Raw genomic sequence first — 18,963 nt, 5'->3', positions numbered from 1 at the left:
GACTCTGTTTACGTGGAAAAGACTGTGTCCCCTGTTCCAGCTGAACCGGTAATTGATTGGAAACGGTTATTTTCGGCTACTTGAAGACCATTTGCAGTCATTCACAGATTTCATGTTCCTAGATAACGATGGAATTTCTATGCATGACAAAGCGTCATGTCACTGGGCCACAATTGTTCGTATTGGTTTGCAGAACATTTTGGATGATTCGAGCGATTGATTTGGTCACACAGATCGCCAGACATGAATCCCATCGAACATTTATGGAACATAATCGAGAGGTCATTCGTGCACAAAATCCTGCACTGGCAACGCTACCGCAATTATGGTTCAAATGACTCTGAGCACTGTGGGACTTAGCGTCTCAGGTCATCAGTCCCCTAGTTCTTAGAACTACTTAAACCTAACTAACCTAAGGGGATCACAAACATCCATGCCCGAGGCAGGATTCGAACCTGCGACCGTAGCAGTCGCCCGGTTCCGGACTGAAGCCCCTAGAACCTCTCGGTCACCAACGCCGGCCCGCAATTATGGACGGCTATAAGTGCAGCATATATAAGAGTAGTTTAAGGGATATTCTTCTTCTGGAGACGCTGTGGATCGTACAGACTGCGGTGGACAACACTAATGTTTACTTACTGGCACCTGACTCTGACAAAAACGATCTTCGCCTTTAGAGCGAGTTTCTGATGGCAGCAGACCACGACCTCAGCCCCTGAATGCGTCTTTTCAATGGTGATAGCTCCTTTCCCGTGACTGATAGATCCAAGAAGTAGAGCATGAATTCTCTGAGGTTCTTATGGAAACACATGATCATTTGGAGCAAGGCGATAATGTCTCTCTTTTATGTTAACTTCCGTTGGCAGTTGTCCTAGTGGACTGTTGCTTATATATTTCTCGGCAAAGTTGCCCATAAGGTGCCCAACCCGAACTATCAACCTTTTATATGGTTGAGTGATACTAACATGTAACATGGCAGGTATAAGTGTTTCTGTTTCAACACTGAAGGCCGTCTACAGCAAGATTGTTTGGAATGACGAGTGTTCTTATTTATCCTTCCAGCTTCATTCACCCGATGGCATCTGTAATGTAGCCAAGTAATTTCCGCTTGCTTATCAATGGTTAATTGTTAATGTTTTGCTTAATATGTAAATTTACTTTCTTTTTATGTTAAGTACACTTAAGTTATTATAATTCGGCAACGGGGGCATATTCTGTCTTTTCGTTGTTTAGAGAGACCATTTTTTTACTTAAATGACGGTGCAAGACCAACATTCTTTTCATCGTTTGAGAGGACAAGGTTTTTCATAATTCACTGCGTAGCTACCATTTACATTACGCATCTGGACTCATCGGCTGCGGGGTGGAGGGACGGGGAGGAGGGGGGGGGGGTCATGTACCGTTATCCAGCAAAGTCCAGATGGAATCAAGTACCAAACACTCTAGTGAAAATCAAAGCTTTACTACCGACTTCTTGCAAATTGTAGCCCAGGACGAGTATTTCTAACTAGATGAATGTGCGAAACCTCATAAATCCACCCTCAAAGTGCCTCTAGAATCGACTTTTAGCAGTCTAGGATTGTACCAAAATAGTATTCATCTCATTAGTTTGACACGTGATCGTACAGTCAAGCGAACTGCACTTCTGGACTCTGAATGTTGCCCTGGGTTGCACCCCATAGAGGTTCCGAAGGTCCTAATTTGTGAAGAGGATATTTTTTCGTCCTTAGAATTGTACACATTTCTCCTGTATTCTTCTGGTTTGCTTGTCAGTCCATAGACGTATGAATGAACACACGTACAACGTGTCACAACCGCTTTCTTCAGACTCCACTACAATGGCTCTGTCGGGTAAGAATGAATGGAGGCTGTCGGACAGTTATGCTGTAGTCATGTTTATGATGTGCTGGAAATGGTCGCTATAATCAGGTCGTTACTGTGTTGAAACGATCATCTTTTGTAACTCTAGAAGGGCTGTAGGAAGAAGTAGCAAGGAAAATACTAGAGATGTTGCGCCACTGCATTTTCACTCGTCGTTTGAATCCCATGACCGAGCTATAGGAGAGTTATCGCTGCTGTCTTAAGAAAGACGTTAGCGAGAGGCCGAGGTGACTTGAAGAAAGACTGCACCCTGGCACCAGAAAAGGTACGACGCTGCTATGCGGACTAGAATATTGCCGGCACATGAATGTTCGAGAGCCACACTGTATCAGTGGACTGCCACACATCCAAGTCGGCACCGTCTGAGTCAGCCGTAGCCTACATGAGAAGGATAATGTAGCGTCAAAATAGTGCTGAATCATTCCACCGTAAATACTGCCTCCTGTTGCAGCTGTAACCGCCAGCAGTCAGCTCCGGCAGCACAGTGATCGACCTGATGTGAGTCATGCAGCCTCCTGCTACCGCTACCTCCGCTGGCTGAGGAGCTATGGACTGCGCCCAAATGTAGATTACACTGGAATCTGAACTTGCGATTTCCAGCGGGAGGGCCACCTATTGGTTGACTACTGCTGGTTTTAAGGCGCCTATCTATGGCGTCCACGGTATACACCTGCGCCTACCCTGTGCGGGCACACTGCGGGTATTCCATTGATAGTGAATGGGCCAAATATCTCACGAAATAAGCATCAAACGAGAAAACTACAAGAAACGAAACTCGTCTAGCTTGAAGGGGGAAACCAGATGGCGCTATGGTTGGCCGGTTAGATGGCACTGCCATAGGTCAAACGGATATCAACTGCGTTTTTTTTAAAATAGGAACCCTCATTTTTTTTATTACATATTCGTGTAGTACGTAAAGTAATATGAATGTTTCAGTTGGATAACTTTTTTCGTTTTGTGATAGATGGCGCTGTAATAGTCACAAACGTATAAGTACGTGGTATCACGTAACATTCCGCCAGGGTGGACGGTATTTGCTTCGTGATACATTACCCGTGTTAAAATGGACCAATTACCAATTGCGGAAAAGGTCGATATCGTGTTGATGTATGCCTATTGTGATCAAAATACCCAACGGGCGTGTTCTATACAGGGTGTTACAAAAAGGTACGGTCAAACTTTCAGGAAACGTTCCTCACACACAAAGAAAGAAAATATGTTATGTGGACATGTGTCCGGAAACGCTTACTTTCCATGTTAGAGCTCATTTTATTACTTCTCTTCAAATCACATTAATCATGGAATGGAAACACACAGCAACAGAACGTACCAGCGTGACTTCAAACACTTTGTTACAGGAAATGTTCAAAATGTTCTCCGTTAGTGAGGATACATGCATCCACCCTCCGTTGCATGGAATCCATGATGCGCTGATGCAGCCCTGGAGAATGGCGTATTGTATCACAGCCGTCCACAATACGAGCACGAAGAGTCTCTACATTTGGTACCGGGGTTGCGTAGACAAGAGCTTTCAAATGCCCCCATAAATGAAAGTCAAGAGGGTTGTGGTCAGGAGAGCGTGGAGGCCATGGAATTGGTCCGCCTCTACCAATCTATCGGTCACCGAATCTGTTGTTGAGAAGCGTACGAACACTTGGACTGAACTGTGCAGGAGCTCCATCGTGCATGAACCACATGTTCTGTCGTACTTGTAAAGGCACATGTTCTAGCAGCACAGGTAGAGTATCCCGTATGAAAGCATGGCGGTGAATCGAGGAAGTACAGCACATACTCACGAAACTAAAATGAGCTCTAACATGGAAATTAAGCGTTTCCGGACACATGTCCACATAACATCTTTTCTTTATTTGTGTGTGAGGAATGTTTCCTGAAAGTTTGGCCGTACCTTTTTGTAACACCCTGTATATGCTGCTCGGTATCCTGGACGACATCTTCCAAGTGTCCGGACCGTTCGCCGGATAGTTACGTTATTGAAGGAAACGAAGTGTTCAGCCACATGTGAAACGTCAACCACGACCTGCAAGAAATGATGATGCCCAAGTAGGTGTTTTAGCTGCTGTCGCGGCTAATCCCCACATCAGAAGCAGACAAATTGGGCGAGAATCGGGAATCTCAAAAACGGCGGTGTTGAGAATGCAACATCAACATCGATTGCACCCGTACCATATTTCTATGCATGGCGACCGACTTTGAACGTCGTGTGCATTTCTGCCACTGGGCACAAGAGAAATTACGGGACGATGACTGATTTTTTGCACGCGTTCTATTTAGTGACGAAGCGTCATTCACCAACAGCGGTAACGTAATCCGGTATAATATGCACTATTGGGCAACGGAAAATCCACGATGGCTGCGACAAGTGGAACATCAGCGACCTTGGCGGGTTAATGTACGGTGCGACATTATGGGAGGAAGGATAATTGGCCTACATTTTATCGATGGCAACCTAAATGGTGCAGTGTATGCTGATTTCCTATGTAATGTTCTACCGATGTTACTACAAGATGTTTCACTGCACGAAAGAGTGGCGATGTACTTCCAACATGATGGATGTCCGGCACATAGCTCGCGTGCGGTTGAAGCGGTATTGAATAGCATATTTCATGACAGGTGGATAGGTCGTCTAAGCACCATACCATGGCCCGGACGTCCACCGGATCTGACGTCTCCGGATTCCTTTCTGTGGGGAAAGTTGAAGGATATTTGCTATCGTGATCCACCGACAACGCCTGACAACATACGTCAGCGCATTGTCAATGCATGTGCGAACATTACGGGAGGCGAACTACTCGCCGTTGAGAGGAATGCCGTTACAAGTATTGCCAAATGCATTGAGGTTGACGGACATCTTTTTGAGCATTTATTGCATTAATGTGGTATTTACAGGTAATCACGCTGTAACATCATGCTTTCTCAGAAATGATAAGTTCACAAAGGTACATGTATCGCAATGGAACAACCGAAATAAAATGTTCAAACGTACCTACGTTCTGTATTTTAATTTAAGAAACCTACCTGTTACCAACTGATCGTCTAAAATTGTGAGCCGTATGTTTGTGTCTATTACAGCGCCATCTATCACAAAGCGAAAAAAGTTATCCAACTATAACATTCATATTTCACTACGTACTACACGAATATGTAATAAAAAATGGGGGTTCCTATTTAAAAAAGCGCAGTTGATATCCGTTTGACCTATGGTAGCGCCATCTAACGGGCCAACCATAGCGCCATCTGGTTTCCCCCTTCAAGCTAGACGAGATTCGTTCTTTGTAGTTTTTTCGTTTGACGCTTACTTCGTGAGATATTTGGCCCTGTCACGATCAATGGACCACCCTGTATATATTCGTGTGTTATTCGCACTGAGCTGTGCATCTGCACCAGCCAGCGTGACTGACTTGTACGGATTGAACGGAGCCTGTCGCTGTTTCTTGCTGGCCTCGTGCCTGGGACTTGACGCCGCGCTTCACTCGCTGAGGTAGTGACTATGTAACTTTGCCGCCGCTGCCGGCTGCTCAATGGGGCGACGTTGTGTGATGGCAGTCGCTTCAGTCCGTGTACAGACAAAGGGAGGCCACGACGTTGGGATCATAAATTTACTTCAAACTTTGTACACCTTTAGTAGGCTAATTAAACAACGTAGTGTGCAAGTAGGAAGGTGCACTACTCTGGTCATTTCGAGAAAATCGCAAGAGAAGTTTTACGCGTCCGTTATATAGCTTATGTATCTGTTCGCAGGTGCCGGACGTTGAAGTTCATGGTGGTCAAGTGATTAGCGTTCCAGCTTCGAAATACGAGCGAGTATAACACGACGGTTTGACTCCCACGCGAACTTAATTGTTAATCTATTTTTTCATCACTGGTCATATCATTTAATTTATATGACATTTGAGAGGTAATCTAATGTAAAAAAAGTGTATTTGCATGAAGCATTTGCATGACGTTCCATCTTATTTTTCCATGTCCGTATGAAAAATACTATCCTCCAACGTGTGATGTCGAGAGCATATCCGACGAGTAACTATACATTACTCTTGTGGTCTGGCACATAGTGACTTAATATATTACTGATGCAACTACCATTCCGCGTTCAGAGTCTGTTAATTCCTGTCGTTGGGCCTTAATCACGTCGTAAACTTTTCACTTGAAGCACCTGAGTATAAATGATACCTCCACTGTCCTTTAATACCTTTTGTGCGTACCTTTTGTGCGATACTTCCGTCATCTGTATGTGTGCATATCGCCATCCAGTCACTTTCCTCACCTCAGTCTAAGGCTACATTATTTCTCCTCGTGCATGCAAATACCAAATCTACGATTTAATAGAAGGGCACACAATCAATTCCAGAACTTTGTAGTTAATATACAGTCTACATTCCCTGCGAACGCCTGTGGAAAGAATGAAAACGTAAAACCGATTTTAGCAAACTCAAGTCAATGGCTTGGGGATTATTTGCAAAATCTTTGAAAAATTATCTGTATTGGTATAAGCGACCTTAGCTGGCATTTGACCCACTAAGAAACAGACCTGAATGTGTGTATCCATGGAACTCTAGGCTGAAGGATAAAATAAACGGTTTGAAAAATTGCTCATAAGTTTATTACTGATCAGGTTGGTTAAGAAAAGTGTTACACGCTTACTATATGACACTGCAAAAAAAAAAAAAAAAAAAAAACACATAGATCGGGAGTTCGATCGTTACGGCAAGCTTGTAACAGCTAGTTGTGTTTATTGAAGTTTTGTGAATGCATACGTGCGCGCGCGCGCTCGTGAACCTGCTCTGCACTTAAAACCATTCTCTTGAATGAATGATCGACGTATTGACACAACTTACACCCCTTGTTTCCATGACGCCAATTATTTAGCGCAACTGAGAGAGTACTTAATTACTGATTTTGTGTAGTCGAAACTTCCGAAATTATAAAACAGTCGTTTTCTCTACAGCTATGTGTTCATAAAATGGTTCAAACGGCTCTCAGCACAATGGGACTTAACATCTGTGGTCCCATAGTGCCCGGAGACATTTGATTTAGAACTACTTAAACCTAAGTAACCTAAGGACATCACACACATCCATGCCCGAGGCAGGATTCGAACCTGCGTCCGTAGCAGCAGCGCGGTTCCGGACTGAAGCACCTAGAACCGCTCGGCCACAGCGGCCGGCCAGCAATGTCTAAACGTGTGTTTAGTGAGAAATAATTTTCACTGATGAAATCTCGCACTGATTACAAAGTGTAGAGACAGTAATAATTCACTTCTTTACATGATCAATTCTCAAACTATACAGGTTCAAAAAAATGGTTCAAATGGCTCTGAGCACTATGGGACTCAACATCTTAGGTCATAAGTCCCCTAGAACTTAGAACTACTTAAACCTAACTAACCTAAGGACATCACACACACCCATGCCCGAGGCAGGATTCGAACCTGCGACCGTAGCAGTCCTGCGGTTCCGGACTGCAGCGCCAGAACCGCTAGACCACCGCGGCCGGCTATACAGGTTCATTTCAATTTTAAAAAAATGTTGCTTCCCTTTTTCCCATAACTTTTTCTAAATCTGTTCCTTAAAACTGTCAACGAAATTTCCTAAGTCGCAGAAAAAATTGCAAACCTTCTATCTGGAAACAATGAAATAATAAGCAATGAAAAAATTTAGCTTATAAGAAGTAAATCGACTCTATATACATTGCGCAACACAATTAAAGGATGACTTTCTCGAAACCCAGTAATTGCCTCCGATTGCGATGCGTGTTTGAAATTTGGCCCTAATGTGCTTACAACCTTCCTACGTAATGATGCAAAAGCGCGGCACACTGCAACGTTAGTATCGGACTCGGCGATGCCCAAAACAACAAAGTGCCTACACATGTGAAAAAAACGCCACAGCTCAGAGGTTCATGTGAGGTGTGAGGTTGGTTAAGTGTGTCACATAGGCACCAAATTTCACCAAAATTCTGCCCAGCGCCCCCATAGACGTGTCATATGATGAGACGGTCGTGACCCCCCCCCCTCCCCTCCTCCACCGTCATCTCTTTATCCACATTTCACCTCCTCTTTTGACGCCAGGTCAGAACCCAGCATTGAAATCGCGCGGTTTTTTATGGTTGGCAGAGGAAAACATTCCAGACGGATCGCCGCTCAGGATCGACACGAAGAGGCCTCAGACGGACGCATGAAGGGTGTCAGTGAAACCACCCTTTTCCTCCGCGCATTGATTGCCACACGTTTCACGGACGGAAACAACGGTTGGCAACGTAATGAGGAGCAGCACGACCTTCTTCCCAACCTATGTAAACTAAAGGTGGAGACTATATAAATGCATGGTGCCTGTTCTTTTGGACATGTCCGAAAGGACAGACATCATACATTCATATAAATTGATTGGCCGAGCTGTACAATGGATCCATCGTCTTCAGTGCGGATGCACAAATACAGCCGACCTCCTATGGGAATCTTGGAGAGCGAACATGGAGGAAATGGATAGGGCCTGCAGATAGGTGGAGCTTGATGAGAATGTGAATTGGCCGAGGTGTGCTGAGATGATCCGTGCAGTTGCGATAACGCTGTGTCCCGTGTGGCGCAGTGGTTAACGCACCTGTCTAATAAGCAGGAGATCCCAGGTTCGAATCCCAGTCCGATACACATTTTCACTCGTCGCTGCTGATTTCCCGTAATTTCCCGGTGTAGCTGACAGCAGTGAACACTTTCCTTTCCTTTCTTCCTTTCCCCGCCCTCAGTTTATACATGATGTATAACAGCTGCGAAGTCTGTATTGTGTCCGACAGAACAGACACCACGCATTCGTAACGTTCTTCACAACCTTTGACATTGCGGACACTCTTCGGAATATTCAGTCCTTCTGTAAGGACATCGTGAGTCAGTAACCACATTCAACATGATCACATCCCTTTGAAGCGTAGTGCAACTTCAATTTTTCCTATAGTGTATAGAGTGCAAACAGTAGACACCGTTAGAAACCATTCGACGAAATCTGAGCACAATCCAAAGTAGCAAAGGATGCTAATGCTTTTTCATCCCACCTGCTTCGCGTCCTCCTGAGGCATGATGGCAGAGGGGTGAGACACTGACTCATGCGTGAATAAAGCGGCAAAATATCCTTCGAAGACCTCCCAATTCGACAACACCCTCGGTGCCACCCAAACAACTTTTCTGAGCACTTTCAAAATGAACTTGAAGCAGAAAACCTGTGACGTTGTTCTAGATGCCAGCAACAAGCTACCTCTTCGACACATCTACGCTATCATAACGTAAGTCATAGTTAGGGAAAGAGGATGCAAGAGAGCGAGACATTTATACTGTCCTTACTGACTAATTTATAGCTCAAATATTAGATGAATTCCACAACGTCATACTTGAATTTTCTTTTATTTCTGCTGTTATTGTTTTCATTCGCTGTAAGCGGATAGCTCTGTCACTCACTCTCCCAATAAACGACATTCGACAGATATTGTTCCATCTCCTCCGCAGTTAGAGTTCAGTTTCAGGTGTCTTACGAGAAAACCTATCACATGGAAAATATGCATCTAAAAGCAGGAAAATTCCACTAAAAATTGAATGTGGGACAATTTTACAGGTGTTTTGTCGGCCACTGTGGGAGTTAGCACCAACACAAACAAGGAAGGAGAGAAGTTGCTATGGTTCAAATGGCTCTGAGGACTATGGGACTTAACTTCTGAGGTCATCAGACCCCTAGAACTTAGGACTACTTAAACATAATTAACCTAAGGACAGCACAAACATCTATGCTCGAGCAGGATTCGAACTTGCGACCGTAGCTGTCGCGAGGTTCCAGACTGTAGCGCCTAGAACCGCTCGGCCATTCCGGCCGGCAGTTGCTATGGCTGGTGACAGGAATACAAAATGATCTGTACATAACACTTCCAAATGATTACAACAATTTATTTCTAGAAAGGAAAGAAACGTAACTTAACTTCTTCATATGAGGTGACTTGAGGGGTTTCGTGTGCCTCCTACGTGCAAGTACTTTAACACTATAACTACTCACAGAACTCAGGCTAGTATCATCTTCCTATTGCTCAATAGTGATGCTCTTGAAGTCTGCAATCGAACTGGGGCCGACCAGAGATTGGCGGCTGATTAAATCATAGGTCGAGCCGAATTCTGCCTTGCTGGAGGTGTGGCGCTGCCCACTCTTTCCATTGGCAAAGGGATCAGTGGCTTCTTGATGCCGTTCCGCGGCGCTGCGCTGGTCGGTGTGCTGTCGATGCCTCAGGACTGTACAACAGGAGTTCTCTGTCAAATGCCTTGAAGAAATCATACTGCAATTGGTGCTGGAGTGTCGCGAAAACCTAGAAGGAACCATGAAACTTCAAAAGGCATTCTGAATTAGAAGGAAATACTATTATAAAATAGTAAAACTGTATGATGTGAGATTGCGATATTACAAAACAGTGATTGTATCGAAAACACCATATGCAACGAAGAAAATAACTGTTGGAGGGCATTGTAAATTTGCAGAAACTGAAATGCAGGAAAGGAAAATTCTTCGGACGACGTATGTTTCCACACAGCAAAACGAATTTTGGTTCAAAAAAATGGTTCAAATGGCTCTGTGCACTATGGGACTTAACATTGGAGGTCATCAGTCCCCTATAACTTAGAACTACTTAAACCTAACTAACCTAAGGACATCACACACATCCATGCCCGAGGCAGGATTCGAACCTGCAACCGTAGCGGTCACGCGGTTCCTGACTGAAGCGCCTAGAACCGCTCGGCCACACCGGCCGGCATGAATTTTCGAAGAAGAGCACAACATCTGACCTCTATACACAAATATTTATTAGCATGTGTTCACCAACACCCTGTGTAAGAGACACTTCAAATTCGTGCCCATATTTATAGAAGTTCACTGCCGCTACCCAGTCTATGGACAGAAAATTGTTAGTATTTAGTAAAAGTAAGGAGAAGTAGCATGGATCCCGCCGTAGAGCGTTGCGCTAACAGCGGCAGGTGGATAGCGGCCCGCGTGACGAAATGTGGGTCGCAATAACAGACACGCCAATGGACTGCGATGCAAGGATAGCCGAGCCAAGCAGTAAACGGCACCGCATAGCGGTAACCGTTCTGTTAGCGGGGCGATGTCACCACGCTAAGGAGTGTCTCTTGTTATGAGCGACGTGAGTAGGTGCCAAGTTATAGCGCAACAAATGGGTACCGGAGGCAAATAAATAAGTCTGGATTTGACGGCAGCTGACATTTCTCGCCCCTGGAAAGCAGTAGCACCACAACGACACCAGTGCTACACCGGATGGCGAGACGACTGGGCTCCAGTAGTAGCAGCCATGAGTTCGAGACGGGACAAGGTGCCGCCAGCACTAGGTCGTTCACGATACTGGATGCCACAGCCCCGCAGACCTGCCGTCCTTGCCTGTCGCCACCAACGCTGAGTTCCTAGCGCGGGCGCCACAGCACAAGCCACCGTCCGACTCCTGTCTGAGAGCAGTGGGTTTGAATCCCGTGCACACACCCCAACCGCGGCCACGTGCGGAGCCGTGGAGTCATTACCCTTGTGGAACGCCGTCGCAGCACAACACTAGCGCCACTGACGTCAACGGCCGTGGCTTCCAATGGTCGCTGCCCTCATCAACGCATGTGCCGGCTCAGCAGCTACATGCAGAAGCAACAGCCCGTTCATCAGCACCAACCATGAACAGCGGGGAGAGGCGTGCCTGCCTCACTACGTCATATACTGAAGTCAATAAGAGTAATTTGTAACTGTCAATAGCGTTTCACTTGGACCCACTAGCCGGTCACGCCCACTATCTCACCCTTTAGAGTGCACAGGGCGCTATAGAGTGGTGCCAGGGGAACCGACATTGTCCCAATAAAAAGCAGAGGGCATGCCGCTCCCCATAGCGTGACGTCTGAGCCACAGCCCGCAATATCTTCCTCTAGGATGAGTGAGGCCATTTTGTCCTCGGGTGATGTCTATAATAGGGTCGAAGTTAAAGGGGCATCATTATACGATTATTACATTTGTGAAACTGCAGAAACCAGTGGATTTTTAGCAGGTTCAAAATGGTTCAAATGGCTCTGAGCACTATGGGACTTAACATCTATGGTCATCAGTCCCCTAGAACTTAGAACTACTTAAACCTAACTAACCTAAGGACAGCACACAACACCCAGCCATCACGAGGCAGAGAAAATCCCTGACCCCGCCGGGAATCGAACCCGGGAACCCGGGCGTGGGAAGCGAGAACGCTACCGCACGACCACGAGATGCGGGCGATTTTTAGCAATTTAGGTGCTAGGGAACGAATGTTTGGTGCCTGTTTGTTGTTCTTCTCAGTGCAATTTATGTGGGCATTCTGCCCCTTGTGCTAAATCAGTAGCGGTGAATTCTTTTGCTTCTAATCGTTTTGGGCACATGGCTAGGCAATATCGAGAGCTCAGCTGGCTAATGATTAGGCAGAGGAAATAGGGTAATGATAAGACTAGCTGCAGAGTGTTATATCTGTATTAATTTTTGTTATTTCCCCTTGTTTTTCTGAATCATAAAAAAGAGTAAAGGTGAGGTAATTGCAACATCTGAGACACAGGGTGTCACCAGCGATGAGGCTATAGAATCATTAGCGAATCAGTTAGCTCAGTTAAGGACAAATGGGATAACTTTATCTAATAATTTGGCAGAGAAATGTGATGAAGCAGAGATATTTAAATCGCAGAATTTAGGAGTAGATCCAGCTGTTCCCAAACTTGTTTCTCCCTTCTGTGGTAGGGCGTCTGAAAATGTGTTGGCGTTCGTAGAGGATTTTCAGCCATCGCCTGACATAGGCGGTTGGTCGGATAAACAATTATTACAGATTGCAAACTTGCATTTAGTGGAAGAGGCGAAGTTCTTCATGGGGTGTACGGAAGTATTCCGCAGTGCGATAACTAATGATCAACTGAGGCAAGGGTTGGATCAGTGGTATAGGAAACAAAACAATGCACAGTTTCTCCGTGAGCAGTTGGGTATGGAGTCGAGAAGGCTCGATGAGGCGGCAGAAGACTACGAAGATAGATTTAGGAATGTTAATGGGCGCACTTCTGAGTTGTCTCAGAATGACGAGGTGAACGAAGTGGTATTGCAAGACGTCGAACAACGGACACTTGATGCTTTTCTGAGGTTTTTAGCACCGAACTTGTCGAGGAGGGTGCACATTGTGGCGCCTAAAGATCTCAATGCAGGTGTTAAATTGGCGTTGCAATACGAGAAAATCCATAGGTCGACACGGATGAGGAATCGATGACACGTGTTTGCATCAAATGTACAGTGTTTTATTTGTGGCCAAATGGAGCATGTACAGTGCTACCAGTATCGAAGAAGGGGTTACCAGCAGTTTAATAGGAATGGTTGTAGGGGAGGTGTACATCATCAACAGGGATACAGGGGTAGTGGCAGAGGCTGTCCGAGGGTAGGAAGGGCCTGTTAAACTTCGCAAATTGAGACGCGTATAACACGTGTGACGTGACACGACACTACAGCGCGACACGCACGTGCCGCAAGAGTCGCGCGGATGCAGCGCATATTGCGACGCGTACAACATACTTGGCAAGCGCCGACTGTTGACGTTCTGCGCTGACAGAACCGAAGCGCGCGCACCCTGTTATCTTCCTCAAACGATTTTACAGAAACTATTCACTGAAAATATTTGATTTTTGCCTTACTTTTAGCATTATATGTCAGCTTTTTCTCGAAGTGCCAATCATCTCGCTAATGACGATTCTTATTATGATGTACACATTTTAAGTAAGACACTACGCGAAACTCAAAAAGTTTGCAACGAAAATTAGGGATCGCTATGATTTTGCGTTTGGTGCGTATTACACCATATGTTGCTGCGTATGAAATTCAGCTAACATGTTGAATTTTTGTTCAGAATTGGGAGGAGGTCTCTATCTGCCTCCGATCTCGAGAAAATGGATCCCATGTAGCGCGCTCACTTCCGATCTCACGCCCGAGGGAATGAAACACTCACAACGTCTTTCATATCTCCTAAAACGCTCGAGACTTCGAAACGAAGGTTTGGTTAATGATAGCACACAAGGAGGAGAGTGTTTTGCCAATTCTTAAACACACGGAACTTTCTTATCTATATATCAGTACTTACTTATATATCAGTACTTATACTTCCCTTTTTATTTATTTCACTCCAGTGACTAATTTTTTAAGAGTTATCGACAGCTAGCGAAACAAGAGCTTACTAGTATGAAAATAAACATGAAATTTCTTCTTTTATGTTATTGCAAATCGACACTATGAGGTTTTCCGTAAGCTATTGAGCTCTGTGATTACCAATTACTTGTTTAATGAGGCACTCCGTTTCGGAATTCTGTCTCAATACCTGCTGTGAGATGAGTTTGTCAAATTACACTGTGACAAAGAAAGTACAATTACACCAGTCACCAAGAGAAATGTGGTCGTTGCTCACAAACGGTGAGGCTTCTTCGAATGAGAAAAGGTTAACAACTCACCCAAAACTAGATTGCCAACTCTGTTGGAATTTTGGTGGAATCCCCGTAACCCATCGTACTTTTAACACTGAGCAACGGGAATGGAAACTTACCAAAGGATTTTATTCCTTCTCTTGATCTGAGCAGTATTAAAATAAAGACGAGTGTTCCTTCAGGCAGAATGATAGGCACATGCCAGATACTGGTTACTCACCTACGGCTTGCCAAACTGACAATGTGTGATCGCGAATAAAATAGTTGTTATTGAGAAAAATAAACAGTTGATCTGTCGCACAACACAATGGTCAGTGTATTGTCAGCAGCGGAGGATAATGGGCGTGATAGGAATGCACAAAATAGCCATGTGTGCCTTGTGAGTTTGAGTTCGAAAAACATTGTCATGAAAGTAGATCTGCCTTTGTCAGCAATACATTTCAACAAATTAAATATATCTAATCATAACACTCTTTAAGGATGTTCCTACTTTCGTAACAATACCGACCACTTTCTTCATTTGTGTAGCCTGTTGTATAATTAGTTTATTAATGCTGATAATGTGCATGCAACAATTGAAATGCTTTTTCTCATCACGGCAAACCAATTAAAACATTGTTATTTGTGACTGCTTTTCGACTGTTTCTAGCTTGCAATAAAAATGTCACGTTCACATACATGTAGTACAGCGTGTCGTATTATATCATTACATCCATATCCAAGTAATCGCAGTGAGACTTCTATACTTCAGATCTTGGACGCATTTTACCAGGAGCAGAATGGGACCACACCTGTGGAGATTGTTGTTCTTGTTGTTGTCTTCAGTCCTGAGACTGGTTTGATGCAGCTCTCCATGCTACTCTATCCTGTGCAAGCTTCTTCATCTCCCAGTACCTACTGCAACCTACATCCTTCCGAATCTGCTTAGTGTATTCATCTCTTGGTCTCCCCCTACGATTTTTACCCTCCACGCTGCCTTCCAATACTAAACTGGTGATCCCTTGATGCCTCAGAACATGTCCTACCAACCGATCCCTTCTTCTGGTCAAGTTGTGCCACAAACTTCTCTTCTCCCCAATCCTATTCAATACTTCCTCATTAGTTATGTGATCTACCCATCTAATCTTCAGCATTCTTCTGTAGCACCACATTTCAAAAGCTTCTATTCTCTTCTTGTCCAAACTATTTACCGTCCATGTTTCACTTCCATACATGGCTACACTCCATACAAATACTTTCAGAAATGACTTCCTGACACTTAAATCTATACTCGATGTTAACAAATTTCTCTTCTTCAGAAACGCTTTCCTTGCCATTGCCAGTCTACGTTTTATATCCTCTCTACTTCGACCATCATCAGTTATTTTGCTCCCCAAATAGCAAAACTCCTTCACTACTTTAAGTGTCTCATTTCCTAATCTAATACCCTCAGCTTCACCCGACTTAATTCGACTACATTCCATTATCCTCGTTTTGCTTTTGTTGATGTTCATCTTATATCCTCCCTTCAAGACACCATCCATTCCGTTCAACTGCTCTTCCAAGTCCTTTGCTGTCTCTGACAGAATTACAATGTCATCGGCGAACCTCAAAGTTTTTATTTCTTCTCCATGGATTTTAATACCTACTCCAAATTTTTCTTTTGTTTCCTTTACTGCTTGCTCAATATACAGATTGAATAACATTGGGGAGAGGCTACAACCCTGTCTCACTCCCTTCCCAACCGCTGCTTCCCTCTCATGCCCCTCGACTCTTATAACTGCCATCTGGTTTCTGTACAAATTGTAAATAGACTTTCGCTCCATGTATTTTACCCCTGCCACCTTTAGAATTTGAAAGAGAGTATTACAGTCAACATTGTCAAAAGCTTTCTCTAAGTCTAAATGCTAGAAACGTAGGTTTGCCTTTCCTTAATATTTCTTCTAAGATAAGTCGTAAGGTCAGTATTGCCTCGCGTGTTCCAGTATTTCTACGGAATCCAAACTGATCTTCCCCGAGGTCGGCTTCTACTAGTTTTTCCATTCGTCTGTAAAGAATTCGTGTTAGTATTTTGCAGCTGTGGCTTATTAAACTGATTGTTCGGTAATTTTCACATCTGTCAACACCTGCTTTCTTTGGGATTGGAATCATTATATTCTTCTTGAAGTCTGAGGGTATTTCGCCTGTTTCATACATCTTGCTCACCAGATGGTAGAGTTTTGTCAGGACTGGCTCTCCCAAGGCCGTCAGTAGTTCTACTGGAATGTTGTCTACTCCGGGGGCCTTGTTTCGACTCAGGTCTTTCAGTGCTCTGTCAAACTCTTCACGCAGTATCGTATCTCCCATTTCATCTTCATCTACATCCTCTTCCATTTCCATAATATTGTCCTCAAGTACATCGCCCTTGTATAGACCCTCTATATACTCCTTCCACCTTTCTGCTTTCCCTTCTTTGCTTAGAACTGGGTTTCCATCTGAGCTCTTGATGTTCATACAAGTGGTTCTCTTATCTCCAAAGGTCTCTTTAATTTTCCTGTAGGCAGTATCTATCTTACCCCTAGTGAGATAAGCCTCTACATCCTTACATTTGTCCTCTAGCCATCCCTGCTTAGCCATTCTGCACTTCCTGTCGATCATTTTTGAGACGTTTGTATTCCTTTTTGCCTGCTTGATTTACTGCATTTTTATATTTTCTCCTTTCATCAATTAAATTCAATATTTCTTCTGTTACCCAAGGATTTCTACTAGCCCTCGTCTTTTTACCTACTTGATCCTCTGCTGCCTTCACTACTTCATCCCTCAAAGCTACCCATTCTTCTTCTACTGTATTTCTTTCCCCCATTCCTGTCAATTGTTCCCTTATGCTCTCCCTGAAACTCTGTACAACCTCTGGTTCTTTCAGTTTATCCAGGTCCCATCTCCTTAAATTCCCACCTTTTTGCAGTTTCTTCAGTTTTAATCTACAGGTCAGAGTCCACATCTGCCCCTGGAAATGTCTTACAATTTAAAACCTGGTTCCTAAATCTCTGTCTTACCATTATATAATCTATCTGATACCTTTTAGTATCTCCAGTGGAAATTATCCTTTTCTAAATTTTTGTAACAGATCGTACAGATACGCCAGCATACTAGTCTGCGAAGAGATAACCTTGTTTTACTTTCCTGCCTTGCTTCTTAATCACATGATTTTATAATATTCCTTGTTTCCTTATTCACTATCCTCTGTCCCTCCTTGCGATCTGAAAACATCGCGGAGGCATATGATACAATTCCAGCGGCCAATGGCTCATCTGTTACTGAAGTATGCATTTTTCTTGACAGAAAAGAAAAACTATACAGATATAAATAACAGAAAAGTATAATGTACTAACGAAGAAAGCTGGAACGTTTAAATTGGGAAAAACGAAACACTACCCAAAGACAATAAAGTTTTGTACACATTAAGGCAAAATTTATCGTATGGGCAATACTACCACAACTCATATACGCCGTTCCGATGTGAGCATATGGCCGGGCTACTTTTCCGCTCCCCTCCTCAAATTTCCCACGGTGCTAGCGAGGCAAGCGCGACGCGCGGCGCGAGAAACTGTGCCGCAACCACAACGCCGCGCGACCTGGCGCAGGGGAGTGTCGCGTCCCAGTCGCGTCGCGTCGCAATTTGCGCGGTCCCATTCGAACCTGTGAAGTTACAAAACTGCGCGCTGCGCTGCGTCGCGCCACACGCGCTATACGCGTCTCACTTTGCGCCTAGCCTATAAGAGGGAGCCCCGCATTCATCAAAAGTAGTTCCCGGTGAAAATGAATTCATTAAAAACGAATACATAGACGGAATGTGCCGTAATGGGTGTAATAAATGGTGGAGAATATAAGGCTTTGTTGCACACAGGGGCGCATCTGTCAGTGGTCTCGAGAGGATTAGCGTATAGGAGGTGGTGGAACCAGCCATCGCACAAGGTGATTGGAGGAAGGGACAATGATATAGGATCAATTGGGTCGTTGGTGGCTACCAAGTTTAGTCATTGTGTGGAGGCGGTGTCTCGTGGAAGTGAGACTACAGTATGATCCTGGCGTTAGGCTTTCTACATCAACATCATGCCATAACCGACCTTCGACGACGTATAGTGGAAGTTAGTGGGAGCACATTTCAGTTAGAGGAAAATGATGTCAATGCTGATCTGCTGCGAGGAGTGTATGGTATATGAGACAAATCCATTTAAACAGCGATGAATGACATTAAGGCTTTATTCACACTGTTGTGTAGTGGGAGGCTGCGGACAATCGCTGTTGGTGAATGTGGAGATTGATTTACCAGTTAATGTGTTATATATAGTGGAACCCATGAAGGACGGAAGTATTGGATACTGTATGTTGTTTAGTAAAACGAAGGAATGGAGACAACATGATACTCTTCAATAAAGATCATTTTCACGCCTAGTAAGTGACGTTATTGAAAGGAACATCGTTGGCAACGTTGGAAATTCCGGATGAGGAAGATGGCCACGCAGAGAGTATAGGCCGTGGAGGGGCACAGGATCTTGCTAGAACTGCATCTCGCAATTTGAAGCATTTGAAAGGGCTAGAGAGTCCGCGGATGGATGACCTGC

Source organism: Schistocerca cancellata, chromosome 4, assembly GCF_023864275.1.
Source record: "Schistocerca cancellata isolate TAMUIC-IGC-003103 chromosome 4, iqSchCanc2.1, whole genome shotgun sequence".
NCBI classification, from domain to species: Eukaryota; Metazoa; Arthropoda; class Insecta; order Orthoptera; family Acrididae; genus Schistocerca; species Schistocerca cancellata.
Note: the sequence above shows the minus strand (reverse complement) of the source record.